The 27,802-nt window shown below is 43.7% G+C and overlaps 1 long non-coding RNA gene across 37 annotated transcripts in view; it reads right to left on the bottom strand.

Moving 5' to 3' along the window:
- LOC307181221 overlaps positions 1-27,802 on the bottom strand; it is a 2,056,127-nt gene that overhangs the window by 1,489,003 nt on the left and 539,322 nt on the right. For 21 of the 37 annotated variants that reach the window (XR_013826163.1, XR_013826164.1, XR_013826165.1 and 18 more), the window contains exon 1: positions 5,928-6,021. The exons of 10 other annotated variants lie outside the window; for them this stretch is intronic. This is a non-coding gene — a long non-coding RNA (uncharacterized lncRNA). Of the gene's footprint in view, positions 1-5,927; positions 6,022-15,399; positions 15,496-27,802 lie in introns of those variants that run through there. 6 more of the 37 variants (XR_013826124.1, XR_013826125.1, XR_013826155.1 and 3 more) reach the window with 3 other exon arrangements.

Here is a 27,802-nt window from a genome sequence, read left to right as displayed (position 1 = left end):
AACGTATGGATTGCTATGTCTCCGAAAGAGAATCAAGCATGTGTACAGGGGCATGAACGCAGCAGTGATAGGATTGGAGAGGTTCGGTGAGCAAATGAAGACCCTTTGAAGTCATATTGCATGGTACCCATTCCAAGGGTTTCAACTACCCAGGTTTTAGGTATATTTCCTTCAGCTAAAACATGCATGTGGAACCCAGAGTATGATCAACCATGTGATCGGGAGACGTGTTCAAATATGTCTCAGTTTTTGTACCCTGGTACTCGGGTGCAACATTCCAGACGCTTTACTAACACTCTCCCGACTTGGAGAGTCAGCGCCTTTAACCTCCTGTTTGGCCCAGTTAGCAATTTCTGCGGAAGATGAACAGGAATAGCGAGAACCAATGAGAGACTAGCTGGAGGTGTCTGGACGGGCAAATTTAACTCTCATTTCCTACCAGGAAGAGGAAATAACCAAATGCTCAGCGTGCCGTGCCGGAACCAGATTAGGGCCTGAAGCCATCCTGCGGTGTGCGGCCAGCTCACAAGGAAGCGAGTTGAAGAAAGGAGCTCAGGGGCACTGTAATTCACAAACCTGCAGAGTTATAAATGACAGCTATTGTCCAAAAATAGACTGAAGTAAGGCTGCCAAGAGGACTTGAAAGCGGGGCAGAATTGCAGGAAACCGATTTCAGGAGGTAGACTGGAATTGCATTGAAAGCATAGGAAAAGAGGCAGAACGTCCACAGTGATGCACTTGGCCAAAAGGGGCGTATGCGTTTTTTCCTGAATATATTCAGGAAAAAATGCATACGCCCTTTTTGGCCAACCAAGCAAACTTGCAAAGGAAATCTGCACTACAATGAAGTCTCACTTCTCCCCGGTTAAAAGGGCCATCTGAAAAAAGTGTAAAATCCAGAAAGGCAGGACAGGCCATGGAGAACTGGGAGCCTTGTTATGCTGATGGGCGGGATGTAAATTGCCAACAGACACTCTGGAGAAGTGTATGGTGTTTCCTGAAACATCTAAAAAACAAAGCAACAGAGCCTAGGGCACTTCCACTTATGGTCCTATAGATTAGGGAAATTAAAATCAAAAAGACACAGCCACCCCAAAGTTTGGGACACCTCCGTTTACAGGAACCTCATTTACCGTACAAGTTCAATATCACAGAAAGTGAAAAATGGATAAAGAACTTGAGGTACCTACGTACAATGCAGTATCACTCAGCAATGAAATCTATGTCATCAGGCCCTTAGCAGCATAATGAGTGGATTCAGGTACGATGATTCTAACTGAAATAAGTCACACAGAAAAAGAAACATCATAAGATATCACTAATACACGGAATGTAAACTTGGCTACACAGGAACTGCATTCAAAAACAGAACAGGGTGTCAAATTTAGAAAAACAACTTATGCTTGCTTAAGGGGAAGGGTGAGTTGGGCTGCTGCATAAAACCAGAGATTGAAATGAGCACAGATAAAGTTCCTTAAGCCAAATATGGAATAGACAAGAGCTACTCCTTGTTCAACGAAATGGACTCAACACCCCATATTAAACGCCTAAGAATGTACCTGAGTAGTAAGTATCGTAAAACCTATGGATTGCTATGTCTCCAAAAGAGAATCAAGCGTGTGTACAGGGGCATAAACGCAGCAGTGATAGGATTGGAGAGGTTCGGTGAGCAAATGAAGACCCTTTGAAGTCATATTGCATGGTACCCATTCCACGGGTCTCAACTCTCCAGGTTTAAGGTTATCTTCCTTCAGCTAAAACATGCATGTGGAACCTAGAGTATGATCAACCATGTGATCGGGAGACGTGTTCAAATATGTCTCAGTTTTCGTACCCTGGTACTCGGGTGCAACATTCCAGACGCTTACTAACACTCTCCCCACTTGGAGAGTCAGTCCCTTTAACCTCCTGTTTGGCCCAGTTTGCAATTTCTGCGGAAGATGAACAGGAATAGCGAGAATCAATGAGAGACTAGCTGGAGGTGTCTGGATGGGCAAATTTAACTCTCATTTCCCACCAGGAAGAGGAATTAACCAAAGGCTCAGCGTGCCATGCCAGAACCAGATTAGGGCCTGAAGACATCCTGCGGTGTTGCGGCCAGGTCACAAGAAAGCGAGTTGAAGAAAGGAGCTCAGGGGCACTGTAATTCACAAACCTGCAGAGTTATAAATGACAGCTATCGTCCAAAAATATACTGCAGTAAGGCTGCCAAGAGGACTTGAATGCGGGGCAGAATTGCAGGAAACCGATTTCAGGAGGTAGACTGGAATTGCATTGAAAGCATAGGAAAAGAGGCAGAACGTCCACAATGATGCACTTGGCCAAAAAGGGCGTATGCGTTTTTTCCTGAATATATTCAGGAAAAAACGCATACGCCCTTTTTGGCCAACCAAGCAAGCTTGCAAAGGAAATCTGCACTACAATGAAGTCTCACTTCCCCCCGGTCAAAAGGGCCATCTGAAAAAAGTGTAAAATCCAGAAAGGCAGGACAGGCCATGGAGAACTGGGAGCCTTGTTATGCTGATGGGCGGGATGTAAATTGCCAACAACCACTCGGGAGAAGTGTATGGTGTTTCCTGAAACATCTAAAAAACAAAGCAACAGAGCCTAGGGCACTTCCACTTATGGTCCTATAGCTTAGGGAAATTAAAATGAAAAAGGCACAGCCACCCCAAAGTTTGGAATGGCTCTGTTTACAAGAACCTCCTTTACAGTACAAGTTCAACATCGCAGAAAGTGAAAAATGGATAAAGAAGTTGTGGTATTCACTTACAAAGCAATATCACTCAGCAATGAAATCTATGTCATCAGGCCCTTAGCAGCACAATGAGTGGATTCAGGTATGATGATTCTAACTGAAATAAGTCACACAGAAAAAGAAACATCATAAGATATCAGTGATACACGGAATGGAAACTTGGCTACACAGGAACTGAATTACAGAACAGAAGAGGGTCTCAAATTTAGAAAACCAACTTATGCTTGCTTAAGGGTAAAGGTGAGTTGGGGTGCTGCATAAAACCAGAGATTGAAATGAGCACAGATAAAGTTCCTTAAGCCAAATATGGAATAGACAAGAGCTACTCCTTGGTCAACGAAATGGACTCAACACCCCATATTAAACGCCTAAGAATGTACCTGACTAGTAAGTATCTTAAAACCTATGGATATCTATGTCTCCGAAAGAGAATCAAGCATGTGTACAGGGGCATAAACGCAGCAGTGATAGGATTGGAGAGGTTCGGTGAGCAAATGAAGACCCTTTGAAGTCATATTGCATGGTACCCATTCCACGGGTTTCAAATACCCACGTTTAAGGTATTCTTCCTTCAGCTAAAACATGCATGTGGAACCTAGAGTATGATCAACCATGTGATCGGGAGACGTGTTCAAATATGTCTCAGTTTTCGTACCCTGGTACTCGGGTGCAACATTCCAGACGCTTTACTAACACTCTCCCGACTTGGAGAGTCAGTCCCTTTAACCTCCTGTTTGGCCCAGTTTGCAATTTCTGTGGAAGATGAACAGGAATAGCGAGAACCAATGAGAGGCTAGCTGGAGGTGTCTGGACGGGCAAATTTAACTCTCATTTCCCACCAGGAAGAGGAAATAACCAAAGGCTCAGCGTGCCGTACCGGAACCAGATTAGGGCCTGAAGCCATCCTGCGGTGTTGCGGCCAGCTCAAAAGAAAGCGAGTTGAAGAAAGGAGCTCAGGGGCACTGTAATTCACAAACCTGCAGAGTTATAAATGACAGCTATCGTCCAAAAATAGACTGAAGTAAGGCTGCCAAGAGCACTTGAAAGCGGGGCAGAATTGCAGGAAACCGATTTCAGGAGGTAGACTGGAATTGCATTGAAAGCATAGGAAAAGAGGCAGAACGTCCACAATGATGCACTTGGCCAAAAAGGGCGTATGCGTTTTTTCCTGAATATATTCAGGAAAAAACGCATACGCCCTTTTTGGCCAACCAAGCAAGCTTGCAAAGGAAATCTGCACTACAATGAAGTCTCACTTCCCCCCGGTCAAAAGGGCCATCTGAAAAAAGTGTAAAATCCAGAAAGGCAATAGGCCATTGAGAACTGGGAGCCGTGTTATGCTGATGGGCGGGATGTAAATTGCCAACAGACACTTGGGAGAAGTGTATGGTGTTTCCTGAAACATCTAAAAAACAAAGCAACAGAGCCTAGGGCACTTCCACTTATGGTCCTATAGCTTAGGGAAATTAAAATCAAAAAGACACAGCCACCCCAAAGTTTGGAACGGCTCTGTTTACAAGAACCTCGTTTACAGTACAAGTTCAACATCGCAGAAAGTGAAAAATGGATAAAGAAGTTGTGGTATTCACTTACAAAGCAATATCACTCAGCAATGAAATCTATGTCATCAGGCCCTTAGCAGCACAATGAGTGGATTCAGGTATGATGATTCTAACTGAAATAAGTCACACAGAAAAAGAAACATCATAAGATATCAGTAATACACGGAATGTAAACTTGGCTACACAGGAACTGAATTACAGAACAGAACAGGGTCTCAAATGTAGAAAACCAACTTATTCTTGCTTAAGGGTAAAGGTGAGTTGGGGTGCTGCATAAAACCAGAGATTGAAATGAGCACAGATAAAGTTCCTTAAGCCAAATATGGAATAGACAAGAGCTACTCCTTGCTCAACGAAATGGACTCAACACCGCATATTAAACGCCTAAGAATGTACCTGACTAGTAATTATCTTAAAACCTATGGATTGCTATGTCTCCGAAAGAGAATCAAGCATGTGTACAGGGGCATAAACGCAGCAGTGATAGGATTGGAGAGGTTCGGTGAGCAAATGAAGACCCTTTGAAGTCATATTGCATGGTACCCATTCCACGGGTTTCAACTACCCAGGTTTAAGGTATTCTTCCTTCAGCTAAAACATGCATGTGGAACCTAGAGTATGATCAACCATGTGATCGGGAGACGTGTTCAAATATGTCTCAGTTTTTGTACCCTGGTACTCGGGTGCAACATTCCAGACGCTTTACTAACACTCTCCCGACTTGGAGAGTCAGTCCCTTTAACCTCCTGTTTGGCCCAGTTTACAATTTCTGCGGAAGATGAACAGGAATAGCGAGAACCAATGAGAGGCTAGCTGGAGGTGTCTGGACGGGCAAATTTAACTCTCATTTCCCACCAGGAAGAGGAATTAACCAAAAGCTCAGCGTGCCGGGCCGGAACCAGATTAGGGCCTGAAGCCATCCTGCGGTGTTGCGGCCAGCTCAAAAGAAAGCGAGTTGAAGAAAGGAGCTCAGGGGCACTGTAATTCACAAACCTGCAGAGTAATGAATGACAGCTATCGTCCAAAAATAGACTGAAGTAAGTCTGCCACGAGGACTTGAAAGCGGGGCAGAATTGCAGGAAACCGATTTCAGGAGGTAGACTGGAATTGCATTGAATGCATAGGAAAAGAGGCAGAACGTCCACAATGATGCACTTGGCCAAAAAGTGCGTATGCGTTTTTTCCTGAATATATTCAGGAAAAAACGCATACGCCCTTTTTGGCCAACCAAGCAAGCTTGCAAAGGAAATCTGCACTACAGTGAAGTCTCACTTCCCACCGGTCAAAAGGGCCATCTGAAAAAAGTGTAAAATCCAGAAAGGCAGGACAGGCCATGGAGAACTGGGAGCCTTGTTATGCTGATGGGCGGGATGTAAATTGCCAACAGACACTCGGGAGAAGTGTATGGTGTTTCCTGAAACATCTAAAAAACAAAGCAACAGAGCCTAGGGCACTGCCACTTATGGTACTATAGCTTAGGGAAATCAAAATCAAAAAGACACAGCCACCCCAAAGTTTGGGACGCCTCTGTTTACAAGAACCTCGTTTACAGTACAAGTTCAACATCGCAGAAAGTGAAAAATGGATAAAGAAGTTGTGGTATTTACTTACAAAGCAATATCACTCAGCAATGAAATCTATGTCATCAGGCCCTTAGCAGCACAATGAGTGGATTCAGGTATGATGATTCTAAGTGAAATAAGTCACACAGAAAAAGAAACATCATAAGATATCACTAATACACGGAATGTAAACTTGGCTACACAGGAACTGAATTACAGAACAGAACAGGGTCTCAAATTTAGAAAACAACTTATGCTTGCTTAAGGGTAAAGGTGAGTTGGGGTGCTGCATAAAACGAGAGATTGAAATGAGCACAGATAAAGTTCCTTAAGCCAAATATGGAATAGACAAGAGCTACTCCTTGCTCAACGAAATGGACTCAACACCGCATATTAAACGCCTAAGAATGTACCTGACTAGTAAGTATCTTAAAACCTATGGATTGCTATGTCTCCGAAAGAGAATCAAGCATGTGTACAGGGGCATAAACGCAGCAGTGATAGGATTGGAGAGGTTCGTGAGCAAATGAAGACCCTTTGAAGTCATATTGCATGGTACCCATTCCACGGGTTTCAACTACCCAGGTTTAAGGTATTCTTCCTTCAGCTAAAACATGCATGTGGAACCTAGAGTATGATCAACCATGTGATCGGGAGACGTGTTCAAATATGTCTCAGTTTTCGTACCCTGGTACTCGGGTGCAATATTCCAGATGCTTTACTAACACTCTCCTCACTTGGAGAGTCAGTCCCTTTAACCTCCTGTTTTGTCCAGTTTGCAATTTCTGTGGAAGATGAACAGGAATAGCGAGAACCAATGAGAGACTAGCTGGAGGTGTCTGGACGGGCAAATTTAACTCTCATTTCCCACCAGGAAGAGGAATTAACCAAAGGCTCAGCGTGCCGTGCCAGAACCAGATTAGGGCCTGAAGACATCCTGCGGTGTTGCGGCCAGCTCAAAAGAAAGCGAGTTGAAGAAAGGAGCTCAGGGGCACTGTAATTCACAAACCTGCAGAGTTATAAATGACAGCTATCGTCCAAAAATATACTGCAGTAAGGCTGCCAAGAGGACTTGAATGCGGGGCAGAATTGCAGGAAACCGATTTCAAGAGGTAGACTGGAATTGCATTGAAAGCATAGGAAAAGAGGCAGAACGTCCACAATGATGCACTTGGCCAAAAAGGGCGTATGCGTTTTTTCCTGAATATATTCAGGAAAAAACGCATACGCCCTTTTTGGCCAACCAAGCAAACTTGCAAAGGAAATCTGCTCTACAATGAAGTCTCACTTCTCCCCGGTCAAAAGGGCCATCTGAAATAAGTGTAAAATCCAGAAAGGCAGGACAGGCCATGGAGAACTGGCAGCCTTGTTATGCTGATGGGCGGGATGTAAATTGCCAACAGACACTTGGGAGAAGTGTATGGTGTTTCCTGAAACATCTAAAAAACAAAGCAACAGAGCCTAGGGCACTTCCACTTATGGTCCTATAGCTTAGGGAAATTAAAATCAAAATGACACAGCCACCCCAAAGTTTGGGACGCCTCCGTTTACAAGAACCTCGTTTACCGTACAAGTTCTATATCACAGAAAGTTAAAAATGGATAAAGAACTTGTGGTACTTACGTACAATGCAGTATCACTCAGCAATGAAATCTATGTCATCAGGCCTGTAGCAGCATAATGAGTGGATTCAGGTACGATGATTCTAACTGAAATAAGTCACACAGAAAAAGAAACATCATAAGATATCACTAATACACGGAATGTAAACTTGGCTACACAGGAACTGCATTCCAAAACAGAACAGGGTCTCAAATTTAGAAAACCAACTTATGCTTGCTTAAGGGGAAAGGTGAGTTGGGGTGCTGCATAAAACCAGAGATTGAAATGAGCACAGATAAAGTACCTTAAGCCAAATATGGAATAGACAAGAGCTACTCCTTGCTCAACGAAATGGACTCAAAACCCCATATTAAACGCCTAAGAATGTACCTGGCTAGTAAGTATCTTAAAACCTATGGATTGCTATGTCTCCAAAAGAGAATCAAGCCTGTGTACAGGGGCATAAACGCAGCAGTGATAGGATTGGAGAGGTTCGGTGAGCAAATGAAGACCCTTTGAAGTCATATTGCATGGTACCCATTACACGGGTCTCAACTCTCCAGGTTTAAGGTATTCTTCCTTCAGCTAAAACATGCATGTGGAACCCAGAGTATGATCAACCATGTGAACGGGAGACGTGTTCAAATATGTCTTAGTTTTCCTCCCCTGGTACTCGGGTGCAACATTCCAGACGCTTTACTAACACTCTCCCGACTTGGAGAGTCAGTCCCTTTAACCTCCTGTTTGGCCCAGTTTGCAATTTCTGCGGAAGATGAACAGGAATAGCGAGAACCAATGAGAGGCTAGCTGGAGGTGTCTGGATGGGCAAATTTAACTCTCATTTCCCACCAGGAAGAGGAAATAACCAAAGGCTCAGCATGCCGGGCCGGAAACAGATTACGGCCTGAAGCCATCCTGCGGTGTTGAGGCCAGGTCACAAGAAAGCGAGTTGAAGAAAGGAGCTCAGGGGCACTGTAATTCACAAACCTGCAGAGTTATAAATGACAGCTATCGTCCAAAAATAGACTGAAGTAAGGCTGCCAAGAGGACTTGAAAGCGGGGCAGAATTGCAGGAAACCGATTTCAGGAGGTAGACTGGAATTGCATTGAAAGCATAGGAAAAGAGGCAGAACGTCCACAATGATGCACTTGGCCAAAAAGTGCGTATGCGTTTTTTCCTGAATATATTCAGGAAAAAACGCATACGCCCTTTTTGGCCAACCAAGCAAGCTTGCAAAGGAAATCTGCACTACAATGAAGTCTCACTTCCCCCCGGTCAAAAGGGCCATCTGAAAAAAGTGTAAAATCCAGAAAGGCAACAGGCCATTGAGAACTGGGAGCCTTGTTATGCTGATGGGTGGGATGTAAATTGCCAACAGACACTCGGGAGAAGTGTATGGTGTTTCCTGAAACATCTAAAAAACAAAGCAACAGAGCCTAGGGCACTGCCACTTATGGTCCTATAGCTTAGGGAAATTAAAATCAAAAAGACACAGCCACCCCAAAGTTTGGAACGGCTCTGTTTACAAGAACCTCCTTTACAGTACAAGTTCAACATCGCAGAAAGTGAAAAATGGATAAAGAAGTTGTGGTATTCACTTACAAAGCAATATCACTCAACAATGAAATCTATGTCATCAGGCCCTTAGCAGCACAATGAGTGGATTCAGGTATGATGATTCTAACTGAAATAAGTCACACAGAAAAAGAAACATCATAAGATATCAGTAATACACGGAATGGAAACTTGGCTACACAGGAACTGAATTACAGAACAGAACAGGGTCTCAAATTTAGAAAACCAACTTATGCTTGCTTAAGGGTAAAGGTGAGTTGGGGTGCTGCATAAAACCAAAGATTGAAATGAGCACAGATAAAGTTCCTTAAGCCAAATATGGAATAGACAAGAGCTACTCCTTGCTCAACGAAATGGACTCAACACCACATATTAACCGCCTAAGAATGTACCTGACTAGTAATTATCTTAAAACCTATGGATTGCTATGTCTCCGAAAGAGAATCAAGCATGTGTACAGGGGCATAAACGCAGCAGTGATAGGATTGGAGAGGTTCGTGAGCAAATGAAGACCCTTTGAAGTCATATTGCATGGTACCCATTCCACGGGTTTCAACTACCTAGGTTTAACGTATTCTTCCTTCAGCTAAAACATGCATGTGGAACCTAGAGTATGATCAACCATGTGATCGGGAGACGTGTTCAAATATGTCTCAGTTTTCGTACCCTGGTACTCGGGTGCAACATTCCAGACGCTTTACTAACACTCTCCCGACCTGGAGAGTCAGTCCCTTTAACCTCCTGTTTGGCCCAGTTTGCAATTTCTGCGGAAGATGAACAGGAATAGCGAGAACCAATGAGAGGCTAGCTGGAGGTGTCTGAACGGGCAAATTTAACTCTCATTTCCCACCAGGAAGAGGAATTAACCAAAGGCTCAGCGTGCCGTGCAGGAACCAGATTAGGGCCTGAAGCCATCCTGCGGTGTTGCGGCCAGCTCACAAGAAAGCGAGTTGAAGAAAGGAGCTCAGGGGCACTGTAATTCACAAACCTGCAGAGTTATAAATGACAGCTATCGTCCAAAAATAGACTGAAGTAAGGCTGCCAAGAGGACTTGAAAGCGGGGCAGAATTGCAGGAAACCGATTTCAGGAGGTAGACAGGAATTGCATTTCAAGCATAGGAAAAGAGGCAGAACGTCCACAGTGATGCACTTGGCCAAAAAGGGCGTATGCGTTTTTTCCTGAATATATTCAGGAAAAAACGCATACGCCCTTTTTGGCCAACCAAGCAAGCTTGCAAAGGAAATCTGCACTACAATGAAGTCTCACTTCCCCCCGGTCAAAAGGGCCATCTGAAAAAAGTGTAAAATCCAGAAAGGCAGGACAGGCCATGGAGAACTGGGAGCCTTGTTATGCTGATGGGCGGGATGTAAATTGCCAACAACCACTCGGGAGAAGTGTATGGTGTTTCCTGAAACATCTAAAAAACAAAGCAACAGAACCTAGGGCACTTCCACTTATGGTCCTATAGCTTAGGGAAATTAAAATCAAAAAGACACAGCCACCCCAAAGTTTGGAAAGGCTCTGTTTACAAGAACCTCGTTTACAGTACAAGTTCAACATCGCAGAAAGTGAAAAATGGATAAAGAAGTTGTGGTATTTACTTACAAAGCAATATCACTCAGCAATGAAACCTGTGTCATCAGGCCCTTAGCAGCACAATGAGTGGATTCAGGTATGATGATTCTAACTGAAATAAGTCACACAGAAAAAGAAACATCATAAGATATCAGTAATACACGGAATGTAAACTTGGCTACACAGGAACTGAATTACAGAACAGAACAGTGTCTCAAATTTAGAAAACCAACATATTCTTGCTTAAGGGTAAAGGTGAGTTGGGGTGCTGCATAAAACCAGAGATTGAAATGAGCACAGATAAAGTTCCTTAAGCCAAATATGGAATAGACAAGAGCTACTCCTTGCTCAACGAAATGGACTCAACACCGCATATTAAACGCCTAAGAATGTACCTGACTAGTAAGTATCTTAAAACCTATGGATTGCTATGTCTCCGAAAGAGAATCAAGCATGTGTACAGGGGCATAAACGCAGCAGTGATAGGATTGGAGAGGTTCGGTGAGCAAATGAAGACCCTTTGAAGTCATATTGCATGGTACCCATTCCACGGGTTTCAACTACCCAGGTTTAAGGTATTCTTCCTTCAGCTAAAACATGCATGTGGAACCTAGAGTATGATCAACCATGTGATCGGGAGACGTGTTCAAATATGTCTCAGTTTTCGTACCCTGGTACTCGGGTGCAACATTCCACACGCTTTACTAACACTCTCCCGACTTGGAGAGTCAGTCCCTTTAACCTCCTGTTTGGCCCAGTTTGCAATTTCTGCGGAAGATGAACAGGAATAGCGAGAACCAATGAGAGGCTAGCTGGAGGTGTCTGGATGGGCAAATTTAACTCTCATTTCCCACCAGGAAGAGGAATTAACCAAAGGCTCAGCGTGCCGTGCCGGAACCAGATTAGGGCCTGAAGCCATCCTGCGGTGTTGCGGCCAGCTCAAAACAAAGCGAGTTGAAGAAAGGAGCTCAGGGGCACTGTAATTCACAAACCTGCAGAGTTATAAATCACAGCTATCGTCCAAAAATAGACTGAAGTAAGGCTGCCAAGAGGACTTGAAAGCGGGACAGAATTGCAGGAAACCGATTTCAGGAGGTAGACTGGAATTGCATTGAAAGCATAGGAAAAGAGGCAGAACGTCCACAATGATGCACTTGGCCAAAAAGGGCGTATGCGTTTTTTCCTGAATATATTCAGGAAAAAACGCATACGCCCTTTTTGGCCAACCAAGCAAGCTTGCAAAGGAAATCTGCACTACAATGAAGTCTCACTTCCCCCCGGTCAAAAGGGCCATCTGAAAAAAGTGTAAAATCCAGAAAGGCAACAGGCCATTGAGAACTGGGAGCCTTGTTATGCTGATGGGCTGGATGTAAATTGCCAACAGACACTCAGGAGAAGTGTATGGTGTTTCCTGAAACATCTAAAAAACAAAGCAACAGAGCCTAGGGCACTTCCACTTATGGTCCTATAGCTTAGGGAAATTAAAATCAAAAAGACACAGACACCCCATAGTTTGGGACGCCTCTGTTTACAAGAACCTCGTTTACAGTACAAGTTCAACATCGCAGAAAGTGAAAAATGGATAAAGAAGTTGTGGTATTCACTTACAAAACAATATCACTCAGCAATGAAATCTATGTCATCAGGCCCTTAGCAGCACAATGAGTGGATTCAGGTATGATGATTCTAACTGAAATAAGTCACACAGAAAAAGAAACATCATAAGATATCAGTAATACACGGAATGGAAACTTGGCTACACAGGAACTGAATTACAGAACAGAACAGGGTCTCAAATTTAGAAAACCAACTTATGCTTGCTTAAGGGTAAAGGTGAGTTGGGGTGCTGCATAAAACCAGAGATTGAAATGAGCACAGATAAAGTTCCTTAAGCCAAATATGGAATAGACAAGAGCTACTCCTTGCTCAACGAAATGGACTCAACACCGCATATTAAACGCCTAAGAATGTACCTGACTAGTAAGTATCTTAAAACCTATGGATTGCTATGTCTCCGAAAGAGAATCAAGCATGTGTACAGGGGCATAAACGCAGCAGTGATAGGATTGGAGAGGTTCGGTGAGCAAATGAAGACCCTTTGAAGTCATATTGCATGGTACCCATTCCACGGGTTTCAGCTACCCAATTTAAGGTATTCTTCCTTCAGCTAAAACATGCATGTGGAACCTAGAGTATGATCAACCATTTGATCGGGAGACGTGTTCAAATATGTCTCAGTTTTCGTACCCTGGTACTCGGGTGCAACATTCCAGACACTTTACTCACACTCTCCCCACTTGAAGAGTCAGCGCCTTTAATCTCCTGTTTGGCACACTTTGCAATTTCTGCAGAAGATGAACAGGAATAGCGAGAACCAATGAGAGGCTAGCTGGAGGTTTCTGGACGGGCAAATTTAACTCTCATTTCCCACCAGGAAGAGGAATTAACCAAAGGCTCAGCGTGCCGTGCCGGAACCAGATTAGGGCCTGAAGCCATCTTGCGGGGTTGCGGCCAGCTCAAAAGAAAGCGAGTTGAAGAAAGGAGCTCAGGGGCACTGTAATTCACAAACCTGCAGAGTTATAAATGACAGCTATCGTCCAAAAATAGACTGAAGTAAGGCTGCCAAGAGGACTTGAAAGCGGGGCAGAATTGCAGGAAACCGATTTCAGGAGGTAGACTGGAATTGCATTGAAAGCATAGGAAAAGAGGCAGAACGTCCACAATGATGCACTTGGCCAAAAAGGGCGTATGCGTTTTTTCCTGAATATATTCAGGAAAAAACGCATACGCCCTTTTTGGCCAACCAAGCAAGCTTGCAAAGGAAATCTGCACTACAATGAAGTCTCACTTCCCCCCGGTCAAAAGGGCCATCTGAAAAAAGTGTAAAATCCAGAAAGGCAGGACAGGCCATGGAGAACTGGGAGCCTTGTTATGCTGAAGGGCGGGATGTAAATTGCCAGCAACCACTCGGGAGAAGTGTATGGTGTTTCCTGAAACATCTAAAAAACAAAGCAACAGAGCCTAGGGCACTTCCACTTATGGTCCTATAGCTTAGGGAAATTAAAATCAAAAAGACACAGCCACCCCAAAGTTTGGGACGCCTCTGTTTACAAGAACCTCGTTTACAGTACAAGTTCAACATCGCAGAAAGTGAAAAATGGATAAAGAAGTTGTGGTATTTACTTACAATGCAGTATCACTCAGCAATGAAATCTATGTCATCAGGCCCTTAGCAGCACAATGAGTGGATTCAGGTATGATGATTCTAACTGAAATAAGTCACACAGAAAAAGAAACATCATAAGATATCAGTAATACATGGAATGTAAACTTGGCTACACAGGAACTGAATTACAGAACAGAACAGGGTCTCAAATTTAGAAAACCAACTTATGCTTGCTTAAGGGTAAAGGTGAGTTGGGGTGCTGCATAAAACCAGAGATTGAAATGAGCACAGATAAAGTTCCTTAAGCCAAATATGGAATAGACAAGAGCTACTCCTTGCTCAACGAAATGGACTCAACACCCCATATTAAACGCCTAAGAATGTACCTGACTAGTAAGTATCTTAAAACCTATGGATTGCTATGTCTCCGAAAGAGAATCAAGCATGTGTACAGGGGCATAAACGCAGCAGTGATAGGATTGGAGAGGTTCGGTGAGCAAATGAAGACACTTTGAAGTCATATTGCATGGTACCCATTCCACGGGTCTCAACTCTCCAGGTTTAAGGTATTCTTCCTTCAGCTAAAACATGCATGTGGAACCCAGAGTATGATCAACCATGTGATTGGGAGACGTGTTCAAATATGTCTCAGTTTTCATACCCTGGTACTCGGGTGCAACATTCCAGACGCTTTACTAACACTCTCCCGACTTGGAGAGTCAGCGCCTTTAACCTCCTGTTTGGCCCAGTTTGCAATTTCTGCGGAAGATGAACAGGAATAGCGAGAACCAATGAGAGACTAGCTGGAGGTGTCTGGACGGGCAAATTTAACTCTCATTTCCCAACAGGAAGAGGAAATAACCAAAGGCTCAGCGTGCCATGCCGGAACCAGATTAGGGCCTGAAGCCATCCTGCGGGGTTGCGGCCAGCTCAAAAGAAAGCGAGTTGAAGAAAGGAGCTCAGGGGCACTGTAATTCACAAACCTGCAGAGTTATAAATGATAGCTATCGTTCAAAAATAGACTGAAGTAAGGCTGCCAAGAGGACTTGAAAGTGGGGCAGAATTGCAGGAAACCGATTTCAGGAGGTAGACTGGAATTGCATTGAAAGCATAGGAAAAGAGGCAGAACGTCCACAATGATGCACTTGGCCAAAAAGTGCGTATGCGTTTTTTCCTGAATATATTCAGGAAAAAACGCATATGCCCTTTTTGGCCAACCAAGCAAGCTTGCAAAGGAAATCTGCACTACAATGAAGTCTCACTTCCCCCCGGTCAAAAGGGCCATCTGAAAAAAGTGTAAAATCCAGAAAGGCAGGACAGGCCATGGAGAACTGGGAGCCTTGTTATGCTGATGGGCGGGATGTAAATTAACAACAACCACTCCAGAGAAGTGTATGGTGTTTCCTGAATCATCTAAAAAACAAAGCAACAGAACCTAGGGCACTTCCACTTATGGTCCTATAGATTAGGGAAATTAAAATCAAAAAGACACAGCCACCCCAAAGTTTGGAACGGCTCTGTATACAAGAACCTCGTTTACAGTACAAGTTCAACATCGCAGAAAGTGAAAAATGGATAAAGATTTTGTGGTATTTACTTACAAAACAATATCACTCAGCAATGAAATCTGTGTCATCAGGCCCTTAGCAGCACAATGAGTGGATTCAGGTATGATGATTCTAACTGAAATAAGTCACACAGAAAAAGTAACATCATAAGATATCAGTAATACACGGAATGGAAACTTGGCTACACAGGAACTGAATTACAGAACAGAACAGGGTCTCAAATTTAGAAAACCAACTTATTCTTGCTTAAGGGTAAAGGTGAGTTGGGGTGCTGCATAAAACCAGAGATTGAAATGAGCACAGATAAAGTTCCTTAAGCCAAATATGGAATAGACAAGAGCTACTCCTTGCTCAACGAAATGGACTCAACAGCCCATATTAAACGCCTAAGAATGTACCTGACTAGTAAGTATCTTAAAACCTATGGATTGCTATGTCTCCGAAAGAGAATCAAGCATGTGTACAGGGGCATAAACGCAGCAGTGATAGGATTGGAGAGGTTCGGTGAGCAAATGAAGACCCTTTGAAGTCATATTGCATGGTACCCATTACACGGGTCTCAACTCTCCAGGTTTAAGGTATTCTTCCTTCAGCTAAAACATGCATGTGGAACCTACAGTATGATCAACCATGTGATTGGGAGACGTGTTCAAATATGTCTCAGTTTTCATACCCTGGTACTCGGGTGCAACATTCCAGATGCTTTACTAACACTCTCCCGACTTGGAGAGTCAGTCCCTTTAACCTCCTGTTTGGCCCAGTTTGCAATTTCTGCGGAAGATGAACAGGAATAGCGAGAACCAATGAGAGGCTAGCTGGAGGTGTCTGGACGGGCAAATTTAACTCTCATTTCCCACCAGGAAGAGGAATTAACCAAAGGCTCAGCGTGCCGTGCCGGAACCAGATTAGGGCCTGAAGCCATCCTGCGGTGTTGCGGCCAGCTCAAAAGAAAGCGAGTTGAAGAAAGGAGCTCAGGGGCACTGTAATTCACAAACCTGCAGAGTTATAAATGACAGCTAGCGTCCAAAAATAGACTGAAGTAAGGCTGCCAAGAGGACTTGAAAGCGGGGCAGAATTGCAGGAAACCGATTTCAGGAGGTAGACTGGAATTGCATTGAAAGCATAGGAAAAGAGGCAGAACGTCCACTATGATGCACTTGGCCAAAAAGGGCGTATGCGTTTTTTCCTGAATATATTCAGGTAAAAACGCATACGCCCTTTTTGGCCAACCAAGCAAGCTTGCAAAGGAAATCTGCACTACAATGAAGTCTCACTTCCCCCCGGTCAAAAGGGCCATCTGAAAAAAGTGTAAAATCCAGAAAGGCAGGACAGGCCATGGAGAACTGGGAGCCTTGTTATGCTGATGGGCGGAATGTAAATTGCCAACAGACACTTGGGAGAAGTGTATGGTGTTTCCTGAAACATCTAAAAAACAAAGCAACAGAACCTAGGGCACTTCCACTTATGGTCCTATAGCTTAGGGAAATTAAAATCAAAAAGACACAGCCACCCCAAAGTTTGGACTGGCTCTGTTTACAAGAACCTCGATTACAGTACAAGTTCAACATCGCAGAAAGTGAAAAATGGATAAAGAACTTGTGGTATTTACTTACAAAGCAATATCACTCAGCAATGAAATCTGTGTCATCAGGCCCTTAGCAGCACAATGAGTGGATTCAGGTATGATGATTCTAACTGAAATAAGTCACACAGAAAAAGAAACATCATAAGATATCAGTAATACATGGAATGTAAACTTGGCTACACAGGAACTGAATTACAGAACAGAACATGGTCTCAAATTTAGAAAACCAACTTATTCTTGCTTAAGGGTAAAGGTGAGTTGGGGTGCTGCATAAAACCAGAGATTGAAATGAGCACAGATAAAGTTCCTTAAGCCAAATATGGAATAGACAAGAGCTACTCCTTGCTCAATGAAATGGACTCAACACCGCATATTAAACGCCTAAGAATGTACCTGACTAGTAAGTATCCTAAAACCTATGGATTGCTATGTCTCCGAAAGAGAATCAAGCATGTGTACAGGGGCATAAACGCAGCAGTGATAGGATTGGAGAGGTTCGGTGAGCAAATGAAGACCCTTTGAAGTCATATTGCATGGTACCCATTCCACGGGTCTCAACTCTCCATGTTTAAGGTATTCTTCCTTCAGCTAAAACATGCATGTGGAACCTAGAGTATGATCAACCATGTGATCGGGAGACGTGTTCAAATATGTCTCAGTTTTCGTACCCTGGTACTCAGGTGCAACATTCCAGACGCTTTACTAACACTCTCCCGACTTGGAGAGTCAGTCCCTTTAACCTCCTGTTTGGCCCAGTTTGCAATTTCTGTGGAAGATGAACAGGAATAGCGAGAAGCAATGAGAGGCTAGCTGGAGGTGTCTGGACGGGCAAATTTAACTCTCATTTTCCACCAAGAAGAGGAATTAACCAAAGGCTCAGCGTGCCCTGCCGGAACCAGATTAGGGCCTGAAGCCATCCTGTGGTGTTGCGGCCAGGTCACAGGAAAGCAAGTTGAAGAAAGGAGCTCAGGGGCACTGTAATTCACAAACCTGCAGAGTTATAAATGACAGCTATCGTCCAAAAATAGACTGAAGTAAGGCTGCCAAGAGGACTTGAAAGCGGGGCAGAATTGCAGGAAACCGATTTCAGGAGGTAGACTGGAATTGCATTGAAAGCATAGGAAAAGAGGCAGAACGTCCACAATGATGCACTTGGCCAAAAAGGGCGTATGCGTTTTTTCCTGAATATATTCAGGAAAAAACGCATACGCCCTTTTTGGCCAACCAAGCAAGCTTGCAAAGGAAATCTGCACTACAATGAAGTCTCACTTCCCCCCGGTCAAAAGGGCCATCTGAAAAAGTGTAAAATCCAGAAAGGCAGGAGAGGCCATGGAGAACTGGGAGCCTTGTTATGCTGATGGGCGGGATGTAAATTGCCAACAGACACTTGGGAGAAGTGTATGGTGTTTCCTGAAACATCTAAAAAACAAAGCAACAGAACCTAGGGCACTTCCACTTATGGTCCTATAGCTTAGGGAAATTAAAATTAAAAAGACACAGCCACCCCAAAGTTTGGAACGGCTCTGTTTACAAGAACCTCGTTTACAGTACAAGTTCAACATCGCAGAAAGTGAAAAATAGATAAAGAAGTTGTGGTATTTACTTACAAAGCAATATCACTCAGCAATGAAATCTGTGTCATCAGGCCCTTAGCAGCACAATGAATGGATTCAGGTATGATGATTCTAACTGAAATAAGTCACACAGAAAAAGAAACATCATAAGATATCAGTAATACACGGAATGTAAACTTGGCTACACAGGAACTGAATTACAGAACAGAACAGGGTCTCAAATTTAGAAAACCAACTTATGCTTGCTTAAGGGTAAAGGTGAGTTGTGGTGTTGCATAAAACCAGAGATTGAAATGAGCACAGATAAAGTTCCTTAAGTCAAATATGGAATACATAAGAGCTACTCCTTGCTCAACGAAATGGACTCAACACCGCATATTAAACGCCTAAGAATGTACCTGACTAGTAAGTATCTTAAAACCTATGGATTGCTATGTCTCCGAAAGAGAATCAAGCATGTGTACAGGGGCATAAACGCAGCAGTGATAGGATTGGAGAGGTTCGGTGAGCAAATGAAGACCCTTTGAAGTCATATTGCATGGTACCCATTACACGGGTCTTAACTCTCCAGGTTTAAGGTATTCTTCCTTCAGCTAAAACATGCATGTGGAACCTAGAGTATGATCAACCATGTGATCGGGAGACGTGTTCAAATATGTCTCAGTTTTCGTACCCTGGTACTCGGGTGCAACATTCCAGACGCTTTACTAACACTCTCCCGACTTGGAAGGTCAGCGCCTTTAACCTCCTGTTTGGCCCAGTTTGCAATTTCTGCGGAAGATGAACAGGAATAGCGAGAACCAATGAAAGACTAGCTGGAGGTGTCTGGACGGGCAAATTTAACTCTCATTTCCCAACAGGAAGAGGAAATAACCAAAGGCTCAGCGTGCCGTGCCGGAACCAGATTAGGGCCTGAAGCCATCCTGCGGGGTTGCGGCCAGCTCAAAAGAAAGCGAGTTGAAGAAAGGAGCTCAGGGGCACTGTAATTCACAAACCTGCAGAGTTATAAATGACAGCTATCGTTCAAAAATAGACTGAAGTAAGGCTGCCAAGAGGACTTGAAAGCGGGGCAGAATTGCAGGAAACCGATTTCAGGAGGTAGACTGGAATTGCATTGAAAGCATAGGAAAAGAGGCAGAACGTCCACAATGATGCACTTGGCCAAAAAGGGCGTATGCGTTTTTTCCTGAATATATTCAGGAAAAAACGCATACGCCCTTTTTGGCCAACCAAGCAAGCTTGCAAAGGAAATCTGCACTACAATGAAGTCTCACTTCCCCCCGGTCAAAAGGGCCATCTGAAAAAAGTGTAAAATCCAGAAAGGCAGGACAGGCCATGGAGAACTGGGAGCCTTGTTATGCTGATGGGCGGGATGTAAATTAACAACAACCACTCCGGAGAAGTGTATGGTGTTTCCTGAATCATCTAAAAAACAAAGCAACAGAACCTAGGGCACTTCCACTTATGGTCCTATAGCTTAGGGAAATTAAAATCAAAAAGACACAGCCACCCCAAAGTTTGGACTGGCTCTGTTTACAAGAACCTCGATTACAGTACAAGTTCAACATCGCAGAAAGTGAAAAATGGATAAAGAACTTGTGGTATTTACTTACAAAGCAATATCACTCAGCAATGAAATCTGTGTCATCAGGCCCTTAGCAGCACAATGAGTGGATTCAGGTATGATGATTCTAACTGAAATAAGTCACACAGAAAAAGAAACATCATAAGATATCAGTAATACACGGAATTTAAACTTGGCTACACAGGAACTGAATTACAGAACAGAACAGGGTCTCAAATTTAGAAAACCAACTTATTCTTGCTTAAGGGGAAAGGTGAGTTGGGGTGCTGCATAAAACCACAGATTGAAATGAGCACAGATAAAGTTCCTTAAGCCAAATATGGAATAGACAAGAGCTACTCCTTGCTCAACGAAATGGACTCAACACCCCATATTAAACGCCTAAGAATGTACCTGACTAGTAAGTATCTTAAAACCTATGGATTGCTATGTCTCCGAAAGAGAATCAAGCATGTGTACAGGGGCATAAATGCAGCAGTGATAGGATTGGAGAGGTTCGGTGAGCAAATGAAGACCCTTTGAAGTCATATTGCATGGTACCCATTACACGGGTCTCAACTCTCCATGTTTAAGGTATTCTTCCTTCAGCTAAAACATGCATGTGGAACCTAGAGTATGATCAACCATGTGATCGGGAGACGTGTTCAAATATGTCTCAGTTTTCGTACCCTGGTACTCGGGTGCAACATTCCAGATGCTTTACTAACACTCTCCCGACTTGGAGAGTCAGTCCCTTTAACCTCCTGTTTGGCCCAGTTTGCAATTTCTGCGGAAGATGAACAGGAATAGCGAGAACCAATGAGAGGCTAGCTGGAGGTGTCTGGACGGGCAAATTTAACTCTCATTTCCCACCAGGAAGAGGAATTAACCAAAGGCTCAGCGTGCCGTGCCGGAACCAGATTAGGGCCTGAAGCCATCCTGCGGTGTTGCGGCCAGCTCAAAAGAAAGCGAGTTGAAGAAAGGAGCTCAGGGGCACTGTAATTCACAAACCTGCAGAGTTATAAATGACAGCTATCGTCCAAAAATAGACTGAAGTAAGGCTGCCAAGAGGACTTGAAAGCGGGGCAGAATTGCAGGAAACCGATTTCAGGAGGTAGACTGGAATTGCATTGAAAGCATAGGAAAAGAGGCAGAACGTCCACAATGATGCACTTGGCCAAAAAGGGCGTATGCGTTTTTTCCTGAATATATTCAGGAAAAAACGCATACGCCCTTTTTGGCCAACCAAGCAAGCTTGCAAAGGAAATCTGCACTACAATGAAGTCTCACTTCCCCCCGGTCAAAAGGGCCATCTGAAAAAAGTGTAAAATCCAGAAAGACAGGACAGGCCATGGAGAACTGGGAGCCTTGTTATGCTGATGGGCGGGATGTAAATTGCCAACAGACACTCGGGAGAAGTGTATGGTGTTTCCTGAAACATCTAAAAAACAAAGCAACAGAACCTAGGGCAATTCCACTTATGGTCCTATAGCTTAGGGAAATTAAAATCAAAAAGACACAGCCACCCCAAAGTTTGGAAAGGCTCTGTTTACAAGAACCTCGTTTACAGTACAAGTTCAACATCGCAGAAAGTGAAAAATGGATAAAGAAGTTGTGGTATTCACTTACAAAGCAATATCACTCAGCAATGAAATCTATGTCATCAGGCCCTTAGCAGCACAATGAGTGGATTCAGGTATGATGATTCTAACTGAAATAAGTCACACAGAAAAAGAAACATCATAAGATATCAGTAATACACGGAATGTAAACTTGGCTACACAGGAACTGAATTACAGAACAGAACAGGGTCTCAAATTTAGAAAACCAACTTATGCTTGCTTAAGGGTAAAGGTGAGTTGGGGTGCTGCATAAAACCAGAGATTGAAATGAGCACAGATAAAGTTCCTTAAGTCAAATATGGAATAGACAAGAGCTACTCCTTGCTCAACGAAATGGACTCAACACCGCATATTAAACGCCTAAGAATGTACCTGACTAGTAAGTATCTTAAAACCTATGGATCGCTATGTCTCCGAAAGAGAATCAAGCATGTGTACAGGGGCATAAACGCAGCAGTGATAGGATTGGAGAGGTTCGGTGAGCAAATGAAGACCCTTTGAAGTCATATTGCATGGTACCCATTCCACGGGTCTTAACTCTCCAGGTTTAAGGTATTCTTCCTTCAGCTAAAACATGCATGTGGAACCTAGAGTATGATCAACCATGTGATCGGGAGATGTGTTCAAATATGTCTCAGGTTTCGTACCCTAGTACTCGGGTGCAACATTCCAGACGCTTTACTAACACTTTCCCCACATGGAGAGTCAGCGCCTTTAACCTCCTGTTTGGCCCAGTTTGCAATTTCTGCGGAAGATGAACAGGAATAGCGAGAACCAATGAGAGACTAGCTGGAGGTGTCTGGATGGGCAAATTTAACTCTCATTTCCCACCAGGAAGAGGAAATAACCAAAGGCTCAGCGTGTCGTGCCGGAACCAGATTAGGGCCTGAAGCCATCCTGCGGTGTTGCGGCCAGGTCACAAGAAAGCGAGTTGAAGAAAGGAGCTCAGGGGCACTGTAATTCACAAACATGCAGAGTTATAAATGACAGCTATCGTCCAAAAATAGACTGAAGTAAGGCTGCCAAGAGGACTTGAAAGCGGGGCAGAATTGCAGGAAACCGATTTCAGGAGGTAGACTGGAATTGCATTGAAAGCATAGGAAAAGAGGCAGAACGTCCACAATGATGCACTTGGCCAAAAAGGGCGTATGCGTTTTTTCCTGAATATATTCAGGAAAAAACGCATACGCCCTTTTTAGCCAACCAAGCAAGCTTGCAAAGGAAATCTGCACTACAATGAAGTCTCACTTCCCCCCGGTCAAAAGGGCCATCTGAAAAAAGTGTAAAATCCAGAAAGGCAGGACAGGCCATGGAGAACTGGGAGCTTTGTTATGCTGATGGGCGGGATGTAAATTGCCAACAGACACTCAGGAGAAGTGTATGGTGTTTCCTGAAACATCTAAAAAACAAAGCAACAGAGCCTAGGGCACTTCCACTTATGGTCCTATAGCTTAGGGAAATTAAAATCAAAAAGACACAGCCACCCCAAAGTTTGGAAAGGCTCTGTTTACAAGAACCTCGTTTACAGTACAAGTTCAACATCGCAGAAAGTGAAAAATGGATAAAGAAGTTGTGGTATTCACTTACAAAGCAATATCACTCAGCAATGAAATCTATGTCATCAGGCCCTTAGCAGCACAATGAGTGGATTCAGGTATGATGATTCTAACTGAAATAAGTCACACAGAAAAAGAAACATCATAAGATATCACTAATACACGGAATGTAAACTTGGCAACACAGGAACTGAATTACAGAACAGAACAGGGTCTCAAATTTAGAAAACCAACTTATGCTTGCTTAAGGGTAAAGGTGAGTTGGGGTGCTGCATAAAACCAGAGATTGAAATGAGCACAGATAAAGTTCCTTAAGTCAAATATGGAATAGACAAGAGCTACTCCTTGCTCAATGAAATGGACTGAACACCGCATATTAAACGCCTAAGAATGTACCTGACTAGTAAGTATCTTAAAACCTATGGATTGCCATGTCTCCGAAAGAGAATCAAGCATGTGTACAGGGGCATAAACGCAGCAGTGATAGGATTGGAGAGGTTCGGTGAGCAAATGAAGACCCTTTGAAGTCATATTGCATGGTACCCATTCCACGGGTCTTAACTCTCCAGGTTTAAGGTATTCTTCCTTCAGCTAAAACATGCATGTGGAACCTAGAGTATGATCAACCATGTGATCAGGAGGCGTGTTCAAATATGTCTCAGTTTTCCTCCCCTGGTACTCGGGTGCAACATTCCAGACGCTTTACTAACACTCTCCCCACTTGGAGAGTCAGCGCCTTTAACCTCCTGTTTGGCCCAGTTTGCAATTTCTGCGGAAGATGAACAGGAATAGCGAGAACCAATGAGAGGCTAGCTGGAGGTGTCTGGACGGGCAAAGTTAACTCTCATTTCCCACCAGGAAGAGGAAATAACCAAAGGCTCAGCGTGCCGTGCCGGAACCAGATTAGGGCCTGAAGCCATCCTGCGGTGTTGCGGCCAGCTCAAAAGAAAGCGAGTTGAAGAAAGGAGCTCAGGGGCACTGTAATTCACAAACCTGCAGAGTTATAAATGACAGCTATCGTCCAAAAATAGACTGAAGTAAGGCTGCCAAGAGGACTTGAAAGCGGGGCAGAATTGCAGGAAACCGATTTCAGGATGTAGACTGGAATTGCATTGAAAGCATAGGAAAAGAGGCAGAACGTCCACAATGATGCACTTGGCCAAAAAGGGCGTATGCGTTTTTTCCTGAATATATTCAGGAAAAAACGCATACGCCCTTTTTGGCCAACCAAGCAAGCTTGCAAAGGAAATCTGCACTACAATGAAGTCTCACTTCCCCCCGGTCAAAAGGGCCATCTGAAAAAAGTGTAAAATCCAGAAAGGCAGGACAGGCCATGGAGAACTGGGAGCCTTGTTATGCTGATGGGCGGGATGTAAATTGCCAACAGACACTTGGGAGAAGTGTATGGTGTTTCCTGAAACATCTAAAAAACAAAGCAACAGAACCTAGGGCACTTCCACTTATGGTCCTATAGCTTAGGGAAACTAAAATCAAAAAGACACAGCCACCCCAAAGTTTGGAACGGCTCTGTTTACAAGAACCTCGATTACAGTACAAGTTCAACATCGCAGAAAGTGAAAAATGGATAAAGAACTTGTGGTATTTACTTACAAAGCAATATCACTCAGCAATGAAATCTGTGTCATCAGGCCCTTAGCAGCACAATGAGTGGATTCAGGTATGATGATTCTAACTGAAATAAGTCACACAGAAAAAGAAACATCATAAGATATCAGTAATACATGGAATGTAAACTTGGCTACACAGGAACTGAATTACAGAACAGAACAGGGTCTCAAATTTAGAAAACCAACTTATTCTTGCTTAAGGGTAAAGGTGAGTTGGGGTGCTGCATAAAACCAGAGATTGAAATGAGAACAGATAAAGTTCCTTAAGCCAAACATGGAATAGACAAGAGCTACTCCTTGCTCAATGAAATGGACTCAACACCGCATATTAAACGCCTAAGAATGTACCTGACTAGTAAGTATCCTAAAACCTATGGATTGCTATGTCTCCGAAAGAGAATCAAGCATGTGTACAGGGGCATAAACGCAGCAGTGATAGGATTGGAGAGGTTCGGTGAGCAAATGAAGACCCTTTGAAGTCATATTGCATGGTACCCATTACACGGGTCTCAACTCTCCATGTTTAAGGTATTCTTCCTTCAGCTACAACATGCATGTGGAACCTAGAGTATGATCAACCATGTGATCGGGAGACGTGTTCAAATATGTCTCAGTTTTCGTACCCTGGTACTCGGGTGCAACATTCCAGACGCTTTACTAACACTCTCCCGACTTGGAGAGTCAGTCCCTTTAACCTCCTGTTTCGCCCAGTTTGCAATTTCTGCGGAAGATGAACAGGAATAGCGAGAACCAATGAGAGGCTAGCTGGAGGTGTCTGGACGGGCAAATTTAACTCTCATTTCCCACCAGGAAGAGGAATTAACCAAAGGCTCAGCGTGCCGTGCCGGAACCAGATTAGGGCCTGAAGCCATCCTGCGGTGTTGCGGCCAGCTCAAAAGAAAGCGAGTTGAAGAACGGAGCTCAGGGTCACTGTAATTCACAAACCTGCAGAGTTATAAATGACAGCTATCGTCCAAAAATAGACTGAAGTAAGGCTGCCAAGAGGACTTGAAAGCGGGGCAGAATTGCAGGAAACCGATTTCAGGAGGTAGACTGGAATTGCATTGAAAGCATAGGAAAAGAGGCAGAACGTCCACAATGATGCACTTGGCCAAAAAGGGCGTATGCGTTTTTTCCTGAATATATTCAGGAAAAAACGCATACGCCCTTTTTGGCCAACCAAGCAAGCTTGCAAAGGAAATCTGCACTACAATGAAGTCTCACTTCCCCCCGGTCAAAAGGGCCATCTGAAAAAAGTGTAAAATCCAGAAAGGCAGGACAGGCCATGGAGAACTGGGAGCCTTGTTATGCTGATGGGCGGGATGTAAATTGACAACAGACACTCGGGAGAAGTGTATGGTGTTTCCTGAAACATCTAAAAAACAAAGCAACAGAGCCTAGGGCACTGCCACTTATGGTCCTATAGCTTAGGGAAATTAAAATCAAAAAGACACAGCCACCCCAAAGTTTGGGACGCCTCTGTTTACAAGAACCTCGTTTACAGTACAAGTTCAACATCGCAGAAAGTGAAAAATGGATAAAGAACTTGTGGTATTTGCTTACAAAGCAATATCACTCAGCAATGAAATCTGTGTCATCAGGCCCTTAGCAGCACAATGAGTGGATTCAGGTATGATGATTCTAACTGAAATAAGTCACACAGAAAAAGAAACATCATAAGATATCAGTAATACACGGAATGTAAACTTGGCTACACAGGAACAGAATTACAGAACAGAACAGGGTCTCAAATTTAGAAAACCAACTTATTCTTGCTTAAGGGTAAAGGTGAGTTGGGGTGCTGCATAAAACCAGAGATTGAAATGAGCACAGATAAAGTTCCTTAAGCCAAATATGGAATAGACAAGAGCTACTCCTTGCTCAATGAAATGGACTCAACACCCCATATTAAACGCCTAAGAATGTACCTGACTAGTAAGTATCTTAAAACCTATGGATTGCTATGTCTCCGAAAGAGAATCAAGCATGTGTACAGGGGCATAAACGCAGCAGTGATAGGATTGAAGAGGTTCGGTGAGCAAATGAAGACCCTTTGAAGTCATATTGCATGGTACCCATTCCACGGGTTTCAACTACCCAGGTTTAAGGTATTCTTCCTTCAGCTAAAACATGCATGTGGAACCTAGAGTATGATCAACCATGTGATCGGGAGACGTGTTCAAATATGTCTCAGTTTTCCTCCCCTGGTACTCGGGTGCAACATACAGACGCTTTACTAACACTCTCCCGACTTGGAGAGTGAGTCCCTTTAACCTCCTGTTTGGCCCAGTTTGCAATTTCTGCGGAAGATGAACAGGAATAGCGAGAACCAATGAGAGGCTAGCTGGAGGTGTCTGGACGGGCAAATTTAACTCTCATTTCCCACCAGGAAGAGGAATTAACCAAAGGCTCAGCATGCCGGGCCGGAACCAGATTAGGGCCTGAAGCCATCCTGCGGTGTTGCGGCCAGGTCACAAGAAAGCGAGTTGAAGAAAGGAGCTCAGGGGCACTGTAATTCACAAACCTGCAGAGTTATAAATGACAGCTATCGTCCAAAAATATACTGAAGTAAGGTTGCCAAGAGGACTTGAAAGCGGGGCAGAATTGCAGGAAACCGATTTCAGGAGGTAGACTGGAATTGCATTGCAAGCATAGGAAAAGAGGCAGAACGTCCACAATGATGCACTTGGCCAAAAAGGGCGTATGCGTTTTTTCCTGAATATATTCAGGAAAAAACGCATACGCCCTTTTTGGCCAACCAAGCAAGCTTGCAAAGGAAATCTGCACTACAATGAAGTCTCACTTCCCCCAGGTCAAAAGGGCCATCTGAAAAAAGTGTAAAATCCAGAAAGGCAGGACAGGCCATGGAGAACTGGGAGCCTTGTTATGCTGATGGGCGGGAT

Source organism: Stenella coeruleoalba, assembly GCF_951394435.1.
Source record: "Stenella coeruleoalba genome assembly, contig: scaffold_47, whole genome shotgun sequence".
Taxonomy (NCBI): domain Eukaryota; kingdom Metazoa; phylum Chordata; class Mammalia; order Artiodactyla; family Delphinidae; genus Stenella; species Stenella coeruleoalba.
The sequence above is the reverse complement of the archived record's forward strand: the minus strand, read 5'-3'. Positions and strand labels throughout refer to the sequence as shown.